This window comes from Thunnus maccoyii, chromosome 9, assembly GCF_910596095.1.
Source record: "Thunnus maccoyii chromosome 9, fThuMac1.1, whole genome shotgun sequence".
NCBI classification, from domain to species: Eukaryota; Metazoa; Chordata; class Actinopteri; order Scombriformes; family Scombridae; genus Thunnus; species Thunnus maccoyii.
The window spans coordinates 21,549,775-21,566,896 of NC_056541.1; the positions used below are offsets into that span (position 1 = coordinate 21,549,775).

Sequence of the window (17,122 nt, forward strand, 5' to 3'; positions counted from 1 at the left end):
TGACAAACACACAAAGAAACAGAAAACACAAATCACAGCACAGCCAGAAGTCTACTTTATGCAGAAATATTCTAAAGTGTGTTTTACAATACAATTAAACATCAAAGGCTGATATATTCCGGCTGATATATTCCTCTGTGATCTTTAACACCCCAGTGAACAAACCCCATACCCCCCTATCCACTTACAGCGTACAGAGAAAGTTGCTGAACGTCACTGCTAATTACTAGATAGAGACAGTAGAAGACTTTGCATCATTATGCAAAAACCAGGACATATTCAAATATATGCATTAAATCCACTATAAACCATTCAAGGACTGTGTTATTTACTTTAGATTATTATTTAGTTTTGCAAGTAATTGCAGCTCTTATGAAGATATACAGACAGTGCTCCTAAGGCAAAGAAACATTTGGATAAATATTTCTAACTTGCAGAATAGGAGAATGAAAGTGAGATCTGTTTAAAATGAGTAAATAAATACACGGTGAGGTCGAGGCTGAAGCTTTTCATTAGTACTATAAAAATGTGTAAAAAGCAAAAAAAGAGGACATTTCCTCTCATGTAGCGAAAGAGGGAGCACCTGCCTTGTGCAACAAACAAGAATACAACAAGCCCTTGAGTTATTATAAAACGTAAGTATTTTCATCTGCTTATAAACAGGCAAGTAAAAAAAGTTCAAGTGGCGTAACATGTTCACACTATTTGAGTCAGATAAATTTGCTTAAAAGAGATCTTTATTGTATCACATTTGGATTTTAGGTGCCCTGTGTAACATTTATTTGAGAGTACTAAACCAAAATATATTGCATTTTTTAAAGGATATACAAGGATGTCTCTTGACGGTTTAAGATATTATATTCTCTCTATATATGAGGTAAATATGACTCCCTACAATTGACTCTTATATTACCTTCTCGTTTGAGCCAAAGGGCAAGAAGTCCAATTACAGTCCTTCAATATCTACCTCCAGATCTTGCCAACCTGCAATCTGCAAATGAGTGTTTTACTGATGTTTAACTGAGCAAACTCTGCAAACCCCTTCCAAAATATTTGAAACCATTAGTGAAAAAAAACTTTAAAGCATAGCAAAAGGGGCTATTAAATTATTTGCTTAAACATAAATGCTTCTGATGTTTCCATTAAGAATAATGTTTTCATAGATCTGGTTTTCCATAAGGAGGGAATCTTGAAATGTGCCTTTTGTACAGTATTAAATATCTATGCTCTGAGGCAGCACTGTGGTATACTTTACCCCTTCTTTTTTTAAGATACAAGCTAGATAGCTTACATTTTACAGCACTCTGAGGCTAATTCTCTCTTTCTGGTCATGCCTTGTCACAGCCTGCCAGTAAAACCAAGTATTCACACATTTATAGACATTATATTAGACATTTATTATTAAAGATATTAGCAACAGTCCCTCCTATGCTGATTTTGTCTGACCGCTTTTATAAAACACATGGCAAAACCCTGACCATGGCACACAAAGTGTCCCTTCCCTTAACTTAACTAAAGCTTTACTGAGCCCCTGGTGTACAGTAAAGTGCCCTGACAATCGGCTCAATGCCCTGGCCAATCACAGGGACACGTGACCTTCTAATCCCTCTCTGTGAGAAGGGTAAGAGTGTGTTGTCACTGTTGGTTTTGTGAATCAGCGCCCAAAATCCCAAATGATTTGTCAAGAGGGAGAGGGCTTAAGAGAATAAGAGAAACAAAAGTAGCGCTGGCCAGATAGTGTGGGTGTCGGTGTGTGCATGTGTGTGTGTGTGTGTGTGTGTGTGCATAACAGAAAGACATAGAGAAAAAGGATACAGACCATGCTTTTGTCTATGCATGTGTGTGTGTGTTTGTCTGCGACTGCATACGTGCGTGCGTGCATGTTTGTGTGTGTGTTTGTACAGGGTCTCTGAGATTACAGAGCTTGGCTGACAGAGTCCTCTGTGTGTAATCGTGGGTCCACATGCGAGCGCTCACCTTCCTCTGAGCGGATTAACCTAACGCTAAATCCCAAGAGAGCAATAGGCCAGACAGGCCACACAGAACAACTTCATTGACGATGGGCAAAAGAGAGAAGGGATGTGTAAAATCTTTTTATAGACTAAAACATTTTTAAATGTTTTTTTCATGAGTAAACAACTCATACAAAACAGCATAAGGGATTAGAAAAGTAGTGTGACAATGCACCGTACACTACATCATCTGAAATTTTTAAATGTATCTCAATTGTTGTATATACGTATGTTATGGAGACCGTATCTTATTTTTTTTCAAATGGAACTAACTGTGAAATGTAATCAAGCTAAATTACTGAGTGTGTTCAGTACACTTTTCACAGAGTCACAATTTAGGTTAATATGCTGTAGCAGACAGCAACACTTTATCACTTAAAAAAATCTACGTTGCTGAGTGCCTTCAAAATTTCTCACAAATATACTGTATTTCAAATTTAATAGTGCTTGTAGATCTCAAATTGTGCTGTGACTATATTATCAGTATTGTCAATTTTGAGAAACTTCAACTATCTCTAATTTAACAGCATTTTTTAGGTTTAAAATGGACATGGTCATTTCACCTTTTTATTTATCTAAGTGGTAAAATTTCTGTTTAACAAAAACTAATTCACATAAATATGGGTATAAAGCTACATTTTTATGCTCATATCAATGAGCATGAATTAAATGCAAACAGTCTAGTCAGATGTACCACTGGTCTAAATTAAACGAAGAGTGCTGTGGCAATTTTAAAACGTAGGCTACAAGGCTTCGTAGTTCATATTCACATTTCATCAGTAGGCCTGATATCCAGACTTCTAGTTTAAAACAAATAAATACAATTTTATTTCTAAATCTGCAGCCTGTGAAAGTTGCCACAGGTTAATTACGGTGTCATTATTAATCCTCTCACTGCAACAGGTTCAACTGCCACAGGAGACTAAACTAAACTCACCATATAAATAAATCATGCTCGCTGTAGTGAAATAAGTTTAAACAATTCTCAGAGAAGAAATTATAATTCAGCCTGAACTTGACAAATCATCTCTGAAACACTGATTTACAGAACAGTTATCACTGTGACTCTGGTCTGCATGAATTAACATTCAAATAGGTGCGATAAACTGTGTCCCATCTGTATTGCTGTTTAAAAATGTTTAATTTTACACATCTTTCTCAATATATTTATGAACGCAGCCAGGTTATTCTGGTTTAATCTAAAGTGACAAAGAGTTATGGTTCATCAGTGCACCTTAGTTCAGTATGTTTAACTAATGGTTTTAAAGTAGCACACATCCACAGAAAGACTGTCTGAAGTGTAGTGGGTCTTCCTACATTTTGCTGTTTTAATCTAACAAATTCTGTGATATTTAAAAACTTCTCAGCTGGATGTATTTTTATGATTTTCTATTTTCTTAACTGAGTTCCTAAATTTCTAATCCGATTATTTGACTAACTAGTATATTGGATAAGTTGAACACTGCGTGTTAAACTCCATGTCTAACTTTTCAAACGCCATCCCATAGCGCAGAAAAGTCTAACATTCCGTATTATGTTATATTAAGGAGGGCAGTCTATTCAGTAGCTGTGGCTTTGGGACTGTGCGCCTGCATGTGGACATGATAAAGCTACACAAGGTCGACACAGCAGTAACACTAAAACACGAGACAGACCTTGACTCTCCTAATAGACCATAAACAGCTATTTGATGTCAGCTTGTAATTATATGACAAAGTTGTCACCGGCATAAGTCGATCAGGGTCACAACAAATCAATAGACGTAGTTACTGTACTTTGTTGAGGAGGCAGCGCGCATCAAAATAGACCCTCAAGTTTCCCTCCGGAAGATTAAATATAAAGATCAAATGATGCAACTTGTCGTGCGGATGTTTGCGAGTGAGTGGCGAATAGTGTGAGCGCCGTACTTACTTTATTTCGCATGAAATCTTGTCCGGCTGAAGTGTGAGATAGGAGCAAGCGGTCCGCCGGTTGTTTGGTCCGGCCGACTGATGGGATGTTGAAGCCGCTGCCTGATGAAGACGGACTTCGCCAAGACGCACTTAAAATCCAGGAGCGCAATTTAGCAGAGGACGTCGCCGGGAGGGAAAAAAGTAACCTACAGTGCGCGGTAGGAGTCTCTATAATGTCATCGAGAACTACAATCTCTCTCTCTCTCTCCTCTCTCTCTCTCTCTCTCTCTCTCTCTCTCGCTCTCTCTCTCTCTCTCTCTCTCTGTCTCTCTCTCTCCTTCTCTCTCTTTCTCTCTCCCTGTCTGATCGGACAGTGTCTGCTCAGGAGGCGGTGAGGACGCTTCGCCTGGTCTCTCAGCGTGGTGCCGGTGTGAGCGGAGAGAGAGACCCGGTGGAGCTGTGTGGCGGCGGTGGTGGTGGTGGAGGTGGAGGTGGTGCTGGTATACTGCTGGACGTCTGGAGCTTGATGGTGATGTTGAGAGGCTGTTTCTGTTCCTTCCCACAATCCTGACCGAGTCTTTCCCTAAACCCTCTCCTCTCTCAGTACAAGGAGAAATAATCGATTTTTTTTTCTTTTCTTTTTTTTTTGACTCCTGAAAAGGGGCGGGCTCACATTTCCTAACTCCTAATGAAAGAGGCACGGCTCCTAATGCTTTATTATCGCGCCAGCCCCGATAGAGTGGACGCACAATTAACTGCTCAGAGAGGACTACTAGAGGAAGATGATGGGGAATGTGTGCTTTAACTAATGAACCAACGGAGAGCGCGTTAAGCGTCGGCAGCTGAGTTTAGAAAGCTAAATCCGAGCTGCCAAAGTTGATGTTTTTTGTTGTTGTGGCAGATTCAGTTTGTTGTTTCATGCATGTCACATCATGCTAAAACTTAACTGACAGGACATTTCGAAAAATCCACAGCTTTACTTGTTTCAGGGAATTTTTATTGACACTGAATATCTTGGAAAAGACAGAAAAAGGCAAGTTACTAAATTTACTCCAGTGAGGACTAAATTAGATTATCTCACCCCACCATTGTCTAAGGGAATTTTAGACTCATTACTAGATTGGATGTCATAATACACTTATTGCAATGTGATGACAATAAAATGTTAGATTGACTCATAAATCTGGCTCAGTAACCTTTAAATAATATTGTCATTCAGTTCTCAGTACATTTCTCTCAGCATGAACGTTGCCTCCTCTTTCAGTCATTGCAAACTTTCCACCTCCTGCATGCCACCAATCATTCTCCAGGACCCAGCTATCTCCAACAGATAAGCCCTGACACAGACAGTAAGCATGGGGAATTACCAAGCCTTTATCCATCCAACCAAATGATTTCAAAACATCCTCTCTATTAGTGTGAAGATAACAATTAGAACAGCAAGTTTGCCACTTCAGATAAGAGTCAGACAGGCAGTGCAATGGCTTTATGTACAGAGATGTATCCCAGATAGGCCTTGTAATACTGCAGCTCTATTATACTAACATTATACGGGTGCTGTGTCAGTTTAGAGATTTGGTTGTCTTGAATGAAGCCTGTTCTAATACACCATCAGGCCTCACACTTGAGTTCTCATCACTCCATTCTCATAAAAAGAAGATATACTAATTACAGGGTTTGATTAGTGTCATTTTAGAAGGTCAAAGTTTTATACAAATAATCCTTACCATTTCCGTTCCAAACAGCTAAACGCACAGTTTTACACTTAGCAATTTCCTTGTCTGAATGAAAACAGTGTTTCACTTCTGTTGAGCTGTCAATCATATCCTCACCTCATTGTATTTGTTGTGTTGAAATATCCACTTCAGCCTGATATTCCAATAAACCGAATAGCCTTTTTTGTCTTAATGCAGTCAAATAAGTATTAGCTCATAGCTTTGCTGTGCACGCTTGTTACTATAGACTGTATAAAGTGTAAGTGGACACCAAGCAGCGCCCTAATCTTTCCTCCCTTTGAAGTTCACCTGTGAAGCATAAACTATGTTCTGTATGCAGCCAGTCAGTCAGAGGAGTAAATGGTGGGACATGAAATCAGTTAATAAATAAATCAAGCTGGCTAATCTGCCTGACGGGTGGACATTACAGTTTGTAACTGAAGCTGCTGGTGTCTGATGACTCGGGATACCACCTTCACATCACCTGACCCTTTAATCTTTAATAGCATTTCCTCTGGCCCCCAGACCTCCATAATAATCAATAAGGTGCAGTCTGTTAGACATAGGGTTCATAAATGCAACATGGCAGATATCAATGGCATCAGATATCAGAGTGTATGAAACATTGAGTGTGCAGACATGACACCCTCAACAGACATAATTTCCTCCGTTCAGACCATTTAGTGTGTGCTACTGGCATCTGCCTTAAATCTGTCAATGACATATGGACAACTATTGGTGCCTGCGCAATTGTACATACATTCAATGTTCCTTCGTCTGCCGTATTGCAGTCTTGTAGCTTTCTATGCTGTCTGTCAGTGATTCGGTCCTTTCAGTGCTCACAAGGCTTGAGGTTGTCTTTGGTTGGCACCTGGAAAGAGAAATAACATAGGGAAACGTAAGGAGGAGAGGGGAAGGTGAACCTGCAAGTGAAATGCTAATTGTTTGCATTTATGTGCATTCACCTTGCACACAGTGTGCAGGATCCATGTTAACATCTATGTTTGTGTGTGTGTAATAGCCATATAAAATAGGGAGAAATAAATGGGGGGAGGTGGATTGAATATATTTGAATGGTGAAAAATCATTAAACGAGGCAAACACTGACTCATGAATATTCATAAATGACTGTCTGACTCGTCTACAGGGATAAACTTATAGTGAAGGCATACTAACAGCCTCATTCTATGCTAATAATGCAAAGTAGGGAAGACCTACTGTATATTTTGCTCTTGAGAGTGCCGAGTAGGGGCCTTGGCTAAATCTAAATGGTAGAAACAGCTCAGAACATTATAGCCAGATTATTATTACATTGTATTGTGTCGTTCAGAGTGTTTCACATTATGCTTTTTACAGCTGATAAATTTAGAGTTAGATACATAACACACAGGAGTGTGCAAACAAGACAGGTGTGTTGTAGGTTGAATACTGTAGGTTGTGGCATTTGTGTTATCTTGAGCCAAAGTATTTTCTCCTTAATTAAAACTAACTGCATTATTAGTTTCTTGCCATCTGAAACTTTTCCTGCCTAACTCATTAACCATTGTCCCTCCCTCCTACTCTTAAAACATGCAATCCTGAACTTGTGTATTTAGGTGTGTGTGTGTGTGTGTGTGTTCAAGAGTAGGTTGACAGTCTCATCGAAACCTGGTGAGGAAAAATCAACAGTTTGCCAAAACAATTATGTAATTTCAAATATGTCACAGTGTGTATACACACACTTTAGGCTTTTGGGCAAATGCAATTTTTGTGAGGTTTGGCATCAGCCGTGCATAAAAAGAGAACGGGGAAACTGCGACTGGATGTTAAGTCAAACACATAAGTGCGGTTTGCTGATATTGATCTTGCTTGGACTGTTTCTTAAGCCTCTTTCTGGCAGTCACTTCACAGCATGTGTCACACACACACACACACATGCAGAACAGCTCGCCTGAAAATGTGTGTTTTTTTTTTTTTGTAACGGAGGCAGAAAGAAAGGAATGCCTCTCTCAAGCAGAAGATAAACACAAACACATTTCCAGGGCAAACAGGAACAGCCCGGGCTCAGTGCAATCTGTTGTCGATCATGCTCACGTGAAAACACAATCTGCCTGTCACACTAGATGATGTTGTCAAGCACTCTGCCTAACTGCTCCTGAGAATTAGCCAGCTATTACAGAAGCAAAACACATGAAGTATCCGTTGTATGTCAGATATGTCTGAAGATGCTTCCAGCCTTATGTGGTATTTACTGCTTTCCGTCATTCTTTCTGTGTTCATTCCCTAATGAATTTGAGAGACATTTGGTGTTTTGACACTAGGTTGATGCTACATGATGTGACGACCAAACTCTTCACAGGCAGCACAGCAAGACCTGCAGGCCAATTTAACTCATAGGCTCAGCTGGGGATCTATAGATCTTACTTCTGCACAAGTGTACTCTATGCGCATGTAGGTGTTTGTGTCTGTCTTTCTCTTTACCTATATGTCTTACAGTTAGACGGATACGGGTGTTTGAAGGGCAGTTTCAACGTCAATAATTTGAGACTGAAGTCTCGCTAAATCATGCTGATATTTAATTGAGATTCATCATTAGATTGTGTGGCACATATTTAATTAGTTAAGGCCTCATTTTTGCCTTTACTGAAGAAATATGTAGCAAAAAGGAATGAATAGTTTTAATAGTCTTTGATTCATAAATATAATATTACAATAGTGCTAGATAACTGGTCTGTTTAATATTTTTAAAGGCTAGTGTCAGTCTGATAAATTATGTTAGAGTGATATAGATGTAAGTAGCATGCATGTGTGTAATATTGCAGATGTGTGACTGTCATTTCACTAATATTTACAAAAAATGAGCACAATTTTAAACCTCGTCTTTTTACATCCATTCTTTGTACATGTTAACAGATTATGTCCACATTTTAAAGGACTTCATCAGCCTGAAGATCTGAACATCTACCTGTATTAGAAGCCATCTCGCACTTTGAAACATTTCCCCACCGATCTGCGTTTGGTCTGTGTAAGTCATCCAAAGCATTATATTACACATGATTTGGAGCTCCTTATTAATAAGGTTTATAATGAAACTCAGAGGGCAATATCATCAGTAATTACAGTCACGGGAATTGTACCACTGTATGGTATAATTAGGGGAGCAAAGGTGAGAGAATCACTTTTAATTAACTGAAATCATATGTCCTCTTATTACAAAATATATAAAACTAAGAAATTCATGATTCTGGGAGAGTGTTTATTTGTACACTCAAATGAGCTTTTGTAATATAAAGATGTCATTCCCTTTCCTAAAATTAGCTTGCAGGCAATATTACCTTGATAATTTTACCACTGAAAGAAAGTAGTATGTTCAAACTGTAGTTGTAATTACCTTTACTATAATATGTCGTGTATACACGCTTATAATCTTATAATGTAATAAATACATAGAAAACAATATAAAACTAACTAACTTACTAATGTTTTACAGCTTTGGTCAGCTGCAATTTTTTTTTCTGTAAGAAAATGAAAAAATGTTCTGTCTATTTATCATTAGATGCTGTGTTCCATAATGGTATGACTCATTTTTCAATGAAACCACACAGAGCGTTAATTTCAATAACACAGTATTTCTGTGTGGTTTGGCCATTAACTCTGTCTGGCCAGCATGAAATTCACTGTACCATTTCATACACTTCCTTGTCCTTACAGTCCAGTTTCAGAACAGTACCCTGATGGATCGCACCACACAAAACAGACTTCAACGCAATAATAACAAAGTCAGACGGCCTCTGAAACTGTAATGGCCACATAACGACCCCTTACCGAGCAGTGTCAAACATGAGACAGCACTGGTGATTTGCATGTGTCGTGTTTAACCAACAGGATTCTGTCTGTACACCTTTTATGCATTATGGATGAGGCACAAGCTGAACAACAAGCTCTCCCTTTGTTCTGCCTGATGCTCCAGTTACATCATAGGAAAAGCCCCATGGTCCTGTGACTGCGCTGACTGGCTGAGACACAGTGCCGCTGGGCGAGCTGTTGATCAGACCTGTTGCTTCTTCACTTTATGATCCTAACATGTATACAGTGTGTGTATATATAGATATGGACACACACACAAACACACGCACATTTATAATGCCGCCTGCCTTGAGATTTACACCAATGTTTGTGCTGGATATATGAAACTTTTGACGGTCAAGACACATGAGATGCACTGACCTCAAGTATTCAAATGATGATCGATTTGTTAATTGGTAATCTATATGAAACTGTGGCCCTTCTCAAAATATTTTTCAAAGACAAGACAATAGCACCTCTTGGTTTAATTTTATAAATGATAATAAATCATTTCTGTAGAAAAACGTCCAAAAACATTTGGATGTTTAGAGGAAAGAGTAATTGTTGATTAATATATTATTTGATTATTCAGGCTTGATATATATTGATTTTCTGCACTCTGCACAATTAACTTGATGAAACTGTCAAGACTGTGTACTCATCTTACAGTCAAAATACTTTCATGTTATGTATGTCATGAATGCAAAACCCTGTCTGCCACATGCAGAATGAAAAGCACATTGTGCCTATAGAGGTGCGTTTGGACACTGCTGTGTAATTAAATGTGCTGTCTGCAGGGGAGCTCTGCACCCTTCTCAGGACAGAATAAACTGGTTTATCGCATGGGTTAACTGGAGGTATCCCCATACAAAGTTCAACCAATAATTTTTAACCCAACATTATTCCAATTTTCTGGTTAACATAATATTATTTTCATTTAGAGGACTCATCTAAACATTCAAGGAAAGTAATTTTATTTTAACAGAATTAAATATTAGTCCCCATTATCACACATACAAACATTTAAATTAGTTTTAATTCTAATCCCTGACACTTCTCTCTTCCTCTTCTTGTCTCTACTCCATGCTGTAGTAAGTGTAATTGCCATAAATTCTGTTTGTATATCAGGGGCTCAAAAGTTCTTTTTGTCTGTACTAGATTACTTCATGTGAGAGGGAAAAAAAGAAACTCACTTTCTGCTAATGATTTTTCCTCCTTTTGAATGGGTGGAAAGTAATTCCCTGAACTGCTCCAACACAGGCACAGTAATTCATTGTTCTCGCTGCCCTTTCTCTAATTGTGCCCATAAAGGCGAGATGCCAATGTTACATTTTTTTTTGTCTCTGTTCAAAGGGTGCACACCGGTGTTTCCTGAAGTGGTGTAAAAGCTGTGTGTGAAACATTATTAGTGTTAAATATGCAGCAGTGGAAAAAGATCTCATATCTGAAGTTCCATGATCAACACGTGAAAGTATAGATGACATGAATTAAGAAATGTTACAAACTTGAATTTGGCAAAATTTTGGTTTGCAGTTACATATTGTTGAAAGTCATCAAACAACCTGTGTTTATATTAATGTGACAAGACTGCACATTTTATAATTACATCTCTTTATTAGACATTTGATCAGAAGTTGATCTTCAGATTTCAGTGTTTAGATAACATAACAATCTGTGTAGGTCACAAAGTTTATTAATTTACTTTTTTGATCACTACTTTACAGATGATGTGTTTGAGTGATAAAGGCCTAACCTGTATGTTGTAATACGGTCAGCTATAGGGCCAAAGCCTACATCGCTGTTTACAATTCCCATAGTAACCATTACACAGCAGAAGTCCCTCCTGTAGCTGTTGACCTTAGCCAATTCCTTTGACAATTAAAGATCACTCAGCATGGCTATGCAACTTCTCCCACACTCTCAACAAGCAGCTAATAGCATCTCACTGTGAAGAAAAGCAAGTGGAGCGGAATATAATGTGTGTCTAAATGAGGCTTCCCCAGCTCTGATGTGTGATAGCGAAGCCTAGCGACCATCGGCACAGGCCTGTGTTACACAGTGGATCTCGACAGACGAGCGGCAGCGTCTAAAGCTCTTTGTGCCTCCAGGATCACCCCCGACTCATTCTTATTCAGACATGATCAGAGGGGAGGCAGGCAACTGAGATTAGCTGCAGATCAAAAGAGCTGCCTCGCGCCAGCTCTCGTGTTTTGTAGATTTAGGCGGCCCCGGCACACAGGCGTTGTGTAGTGGCAGCGGAGCATCATACTGTTTTCTGGCCTTGACAGTGCTCAGGGGGGTAGATGGAAAGAGAGTTTTCATACAGGAGGTCGGACCGCTGTTGGAAATCTTCCAAAATTAAATAATAAAAAAGATAGAAGAGAATGAAAGGAAAAACAGGAGCAAAATTACTATGCAGTTACTGTAAGCCATTACAGTGAAACAAAGATACTTGTACTTTCCATGCCGTTGCAAATCAAACTGCTTCCATATGTGTAATAGTTCTTGGTTCAGTGATAATTTGTTTAAAAATGAAATGCCCTTTCTACAGTAACATAACTTCAGTACCTCAAGAACATCTGGATCAGTGGTACCTACCAAATAACCATGGAAACTAACTACTACCCTGCTTTCTGTCAGCGGCCCTTACAGAATAAACAAACAACTAATTACTTCTACACTGTATCTCAACCTTCCTGTTTATTTACACAAGAACACCAGTCAAAATCTCAAAAAGCATATCTGCATTAAATAACATTCCACTGAACTAAACAAGCTGGAACAAGCAGGAACCACAAGTCTTTTTGTCTTTTATGACACATTTCAGCAAGTTTCAGTTTTTGTCATCAATATAACTTTTAATAAAATTAAATGTCACCTGTATTTACATTTCAGACATCACCAGTGAGGATAAACAAACACCTCCCTACTATTCATACTACGTAAAGAAGAGCGACAATGTAACTAATAGCAGAGTGTGAAGGTAAAATGACAGGATGAGGTGAGTTTCAAAGGCAGAGAGGCAACTGCGTAAGAGCGCTCGCCACCCTACAGAGAAAGAAAACAACGTGTTTCCTCAACTCCGCTGACCATCAAAGCAGTGGAATTCAGGGGCAGAAAAGCTAATAAGTGTGGACTGAGCAGTTCCTGTAAACTGGGTCAAAGTTTCTCAGGTCCTGCCTCTTTGGGTTAATAGCAAGAGGACAATAACTCCCCCAGGTATGAAACAAGGGACATAAGTGCACAACAAAAAGCCTTGTACTGTAGTGACTAATTACATCTAATTGTATATTTTTTAATTGGCAATTTCCTCATTTCATTTTGCTTTTATCTGATTACAGTGTCAAAATATTTTAGCTTGCATTATTAGTGTTAACTGCCATTGTGGGTGCAGATATTACAATAAACATATTGGATGGAAAATTAAGTATGACACATATTTTAAACGAGGATATCAAATTCAGGAATAATATTACTGCTTCTCTTATTTCATCCAAAAGCTACAGTCAGATCAAAAGTTGAAGGAAAATATCAGATAAAGTCATTCACCGCTCATTTAAATCAAACAAAGCCTTTGCCTTAGAATGAAATTCCATTAGGTTGTTTTGGGACAAGTGCCCTGCACGAGAGACCCTCTCTTATGTGTCCTGCTAAACCATTTGGTTAAGAACAAAACACTTTCAGTTCCTTTTATATGTCAAAGATTTCTCCTTCGTCTCAAAAGTTTGCCCAGTATGTCTTACTTAAACATCAAACTCTGTGACACATATTGCTACTGAAATGTGTATTTGCCACTTAGGTAGCTATCTTGAGGGAGTGAGTCATTTTTAAAGCAAACAGCACGTTATGGCCATGCTCTTTTCTCTCACTGATAATTCCAGTCTGTGCAATCAGATGTTCTAAGCAATTACCCTTGAAAGTACCAGTAACCTAAACTGACTGTGAAGAATTAGAAACAGAGAAACAACACGATATAAAGTTCCACTTTAGCGACTCAAACCATTTGTCTTGCCTTGGAGAAATAAAAATGTAGACTTTTAAAACTTAAACACACACACAGTTCCAGGTGCCTCAATCAGCTTTTCCCCAAGTGCTCAACAGAGATGATTGGCAACAGCTGGGACATGACTCCTCCTTCAGCGGTAGAGCGTCCCTGGTGTCTTTCTACTTTGTCAGGTGCAAGGAAAACTCAAAGTAAACACCAATTAAATGTATCTTTTGGCCTTGTTCACACTGGTATAGCCATTCCTGTATTAGGCTACATGACAAAGACATCATTCACTAAATCCAGGAAGGCTATAATGAAACAATTAGGCAACAACACTTCAAAATAAATCTCAGAACATTTCAGAATAAGAGGCTCAAATATCAACATTAAGGCTTAATCTGTTAAACATGTCATGACCCACGGAGTCTGGTTTGAAATCCTGACGGAGAGAGAGAGAAGAGAGGGGGAAAAAGGAAGGGAATAGGTGTACTGTGAAAACTCACCCGTGCCGTTTTTCTCTGCTTCCCCAGGAAGTTACACCCTGCAGCACCAGCTGAGGCCCGGCTCAATCAAATAGTTCAAAAATTTAAAAAAAGAAAGTAAAACAAAAGAGATAGTTGGCAAACAGAAAACAAAAAAATACCCACAAACTGCCTAAAATAAATGTCCTGCATGTGATAAAGCCAGACCAGCTGGCTTTGAATAGAAAACCCCCGATTTGGGTTGTGTGTTTGCCCCCAATCTCTATCTGCATCTGAACTGAAACCAGGTCTAGTACTTTCCAACGAAACCCCCCCCCCCCCCCCCAAACCCCTACCCCTCTGTCCCAGCTGAATCCACCTGTCCCCATCACTCCTGGGTAAATTTAGCCTTCTGAGGGATCAGTGACAACCCAACACACACACACACACATACATTATCACACACACCCCAGACCTTTGTCAGCACTGGCATATATGCCCTGGATGATTGCCACCCCAAGAATGCTGCCATCTTCAGAGTGGCAAAAAAAGACACCCCTCCCCTTTTCCCCCTTCACACATCCCCAACTTATGGATGACATTCTTCTCATTTAGTCATGTGTTCTTTAGAAACAGAACCGTGGGGCTGAATATCCATACTTTGCAAAAACGTGTTTCCTTAACCTCGTTGTAAACATGTGACAGAAGAGATACCATACTATATTAAATGAGGCAGAACTCTTATGGTTTGAAAGCTCATTTAAGCATTATTATTTTTCTATTTTGATGACCTAGGATATCACAGCTGCAAAACACATTAAATAAACTTTGCTGTAACAAAATACTATTACCCCTTTCATAACCAGCATCAGTGAAATCTATGTGATTCATAAATAAATTATCCAAGGGAGGAGATTAGCCGGCATTGATAGCATCTTGTTTAATGTCAAAATACCAGGTGCAATGGTATACACCTATAATTTGGTAATTATAAGCTCATTTAACTAAGTATATCTATGACTAAAATCCGCCTACAGTCTTGTTTTTTCAAAGAACCACAATGCTCAGGAAATGTAGTTTTTCCATTAGTACCTGATAAAAATCACACATCTCCATCCAAGAGAGAAGTTTTCAGTTTCCATAAGCTGCTGGCATCTTTACTTTAAGTCTTTTTTTCCATCCTTCATTTATCCTTCTAAATGATACATTCAGTAGAATGTAAGTATCAACAAGCTTAAGTCGTAATATCCTCTGTGACTGTTTTCACATTAGCAGAGTTTTGTGGGGGTGGCACAGAGGTAATTGTATTTTTATCAAGTATTTTCCAGTCAGCGTCTTATACCTGCTGCCAAAATCCAATGTAGATAATGACACTGAATGATGCACACAAATTAGTGTCTTATATATCCCTCTTAAATCGGCCAATTTGCTAATGTGGAGATTGATGATATAAAGGAAAGATGAGTAGAATATAGATTGGTATTTTCCCAGAATACATCCAAAAGAGGAAATACACCACAAGGGGAGATAAAACAGTGGTATTCCCTTGATGATAGGTATTCACACTCTTCTGACAGTGAAATATATTTTGTATTGATCCGGTTGTATTGTTTACATGTTTCTGGGCACAGGTAATCAAGTAATCTGTTTATTTTTGGAAATTTCTGTCACCATGACTACCCGTTACCCCTATACATTTAGGGATGAGTGTCTGGCCACTCTGATATTTCCAATGACCTCATGGACAGGAATTCGGTAATCTTTTGGGGTGGGGCTAGGATGGGGGGTGGTTGATGGATAGTGGTGGGAGTTAATTTAATTATGACATCCCTAGATGAGGGAGAGATTCGGTGTCTTGATCAAAGTAACTTTTGCTGGCTGTTGTAACAACTTATTGCTTTTGATACCACAGAGCCTGAACAATACACAAGCGTTCGCATGTACACACACAACCACATTGTTCTGCATTCGTTCGTGCATTGGCTTGTGTTTTTTGGCTGAAGGCTTCCCCCAAATACACTGCCTTGCCAGTAGAGGCCTGGTGAGAGGGCATTTTAGCTGTCTCCCTTTTAATGGGGCAGTGGAGGGACTAAGTGGAGGGACTGTCTTTTTATGACTGTGCCAGGGTCAAGGAGGGGGAAAAACAGAGAGAAGCATGTCAGTCTGTGCCACACTGTTGACCAAAAGAACAAGCAAGGTTGCAGTACAGTCAGTAAACTTTAAGAGTACATCCTGTCCTAATCAAATGAGGACTAGCAGGGCAACCGTTTGTTTGGGTTGTGAGGATATCAGTGTATTTATTTATGTAAATATCTATAAGTGCGTGTTTTCATGCATGTGCATTGTGAGTATGGAGTTAACTGACCAGTGTAGCCGAAGTATGTGTGTATTTGTGCATGTTAGCGTGTGTCACTGAGGGTGCGGCTGTGCGTCCATACTATGGCTCAAAACACTGTGGGCTATGCCAGCGGTGAAACACAAAGTGTTCTGTCAGCTGAGAGGTGACAAGCGCTCAACAGGAAACGTGGCATGGCGTCTCCTCTGAAAACTCCTTTCACTCTGTTTTATTTTCTCTTTTTTTCTGTTGCTTTATCATTAAATCATCAACTCAAAATTAAAGTAATTATTGTAATGAACCCACTGACAGGTTTATGTAACTCTGGGTGGATTTATGAGTGCTTTTATAACAACTCTACAGTAGTCTGGTGCAACCCTACAGTCTGGCTTGGAGCTGGTGATTATGAGAATCGCTTGCGTGAACCCGTGCATGTTTGTTTCCTAAGTTTCTTTTAAAATAATCAGAATGCAATATACCATTGTAGAAGCAATGCTTTAAGTGGGTATTTGTGTGTAACCCAGAGGGATCTTTTATTCTTTTGCCTATACAGTGCACTCTGTGGCGTGAGCTGACTTCAGCGTGTCTGCCCAGCCCTCTGCTCCACACAAGGTCGCTCTGTGTGTGTTCGGCTTCGGAGAATGAGGGGAGGCAGCGGCGCACAATCACCACTAAGCACATACCTTTCTGCCCCACAGCTCCACCAGCCCAGACACAAACTCAGGGACTGTATGTTTATCAAGCGTCTCAGGGTAAGACTGCTGATTTAGGACCACTGCTCAGGTACCTTTAACCATCGTTTTCATCGCGAATCACTCTCAGTGAAAAGGATTTGAAGTGCTGACTTTAAATCAGCACTCCAAATCTGATATGCTTGATAAATACCAGTTGAGG

At 39.2% G+C, this 17,122-nt stretch overlaps 1 protein-coding gene across 12 annotated transcripts in view; it reads right to left on the bottom strand.

Annotated features, from left to right (window-relative positions):
• The window catches only part of mef2cb (myocyte enhancer factor 2cb), a 75,917-nt gene extending 61,721 nt beyond the window's left edge, over positions 1–14,196 (bottom strand). For 9 of the 12 annotated variants that reach the window (XM_042421845.1, XM_042421842.1, XM_042421844.1 and 6 more), the window contains exons 1-2: positions 13,936–14,196; positions 6,380–6,490 (exon numbers count right to left, since the gene is read on the bottom strand). The gene's annotated coding sequence lies outside the window, so the exon portion shown is untranslated. Of the gene's footprint in view, positions 1–3,923; positions 4,488–6,379; positions 6,491–6,584; positions 6,679–13,935 lie in introns of those variants that run through there. The other 3 variants (XM_042421834.1, XM_042421837.1, XM_042421835.1) reach the window with 3 other exon arrangements.
• Positions 14,197–17,122: the final 2,926 nt, after the last annotated feature.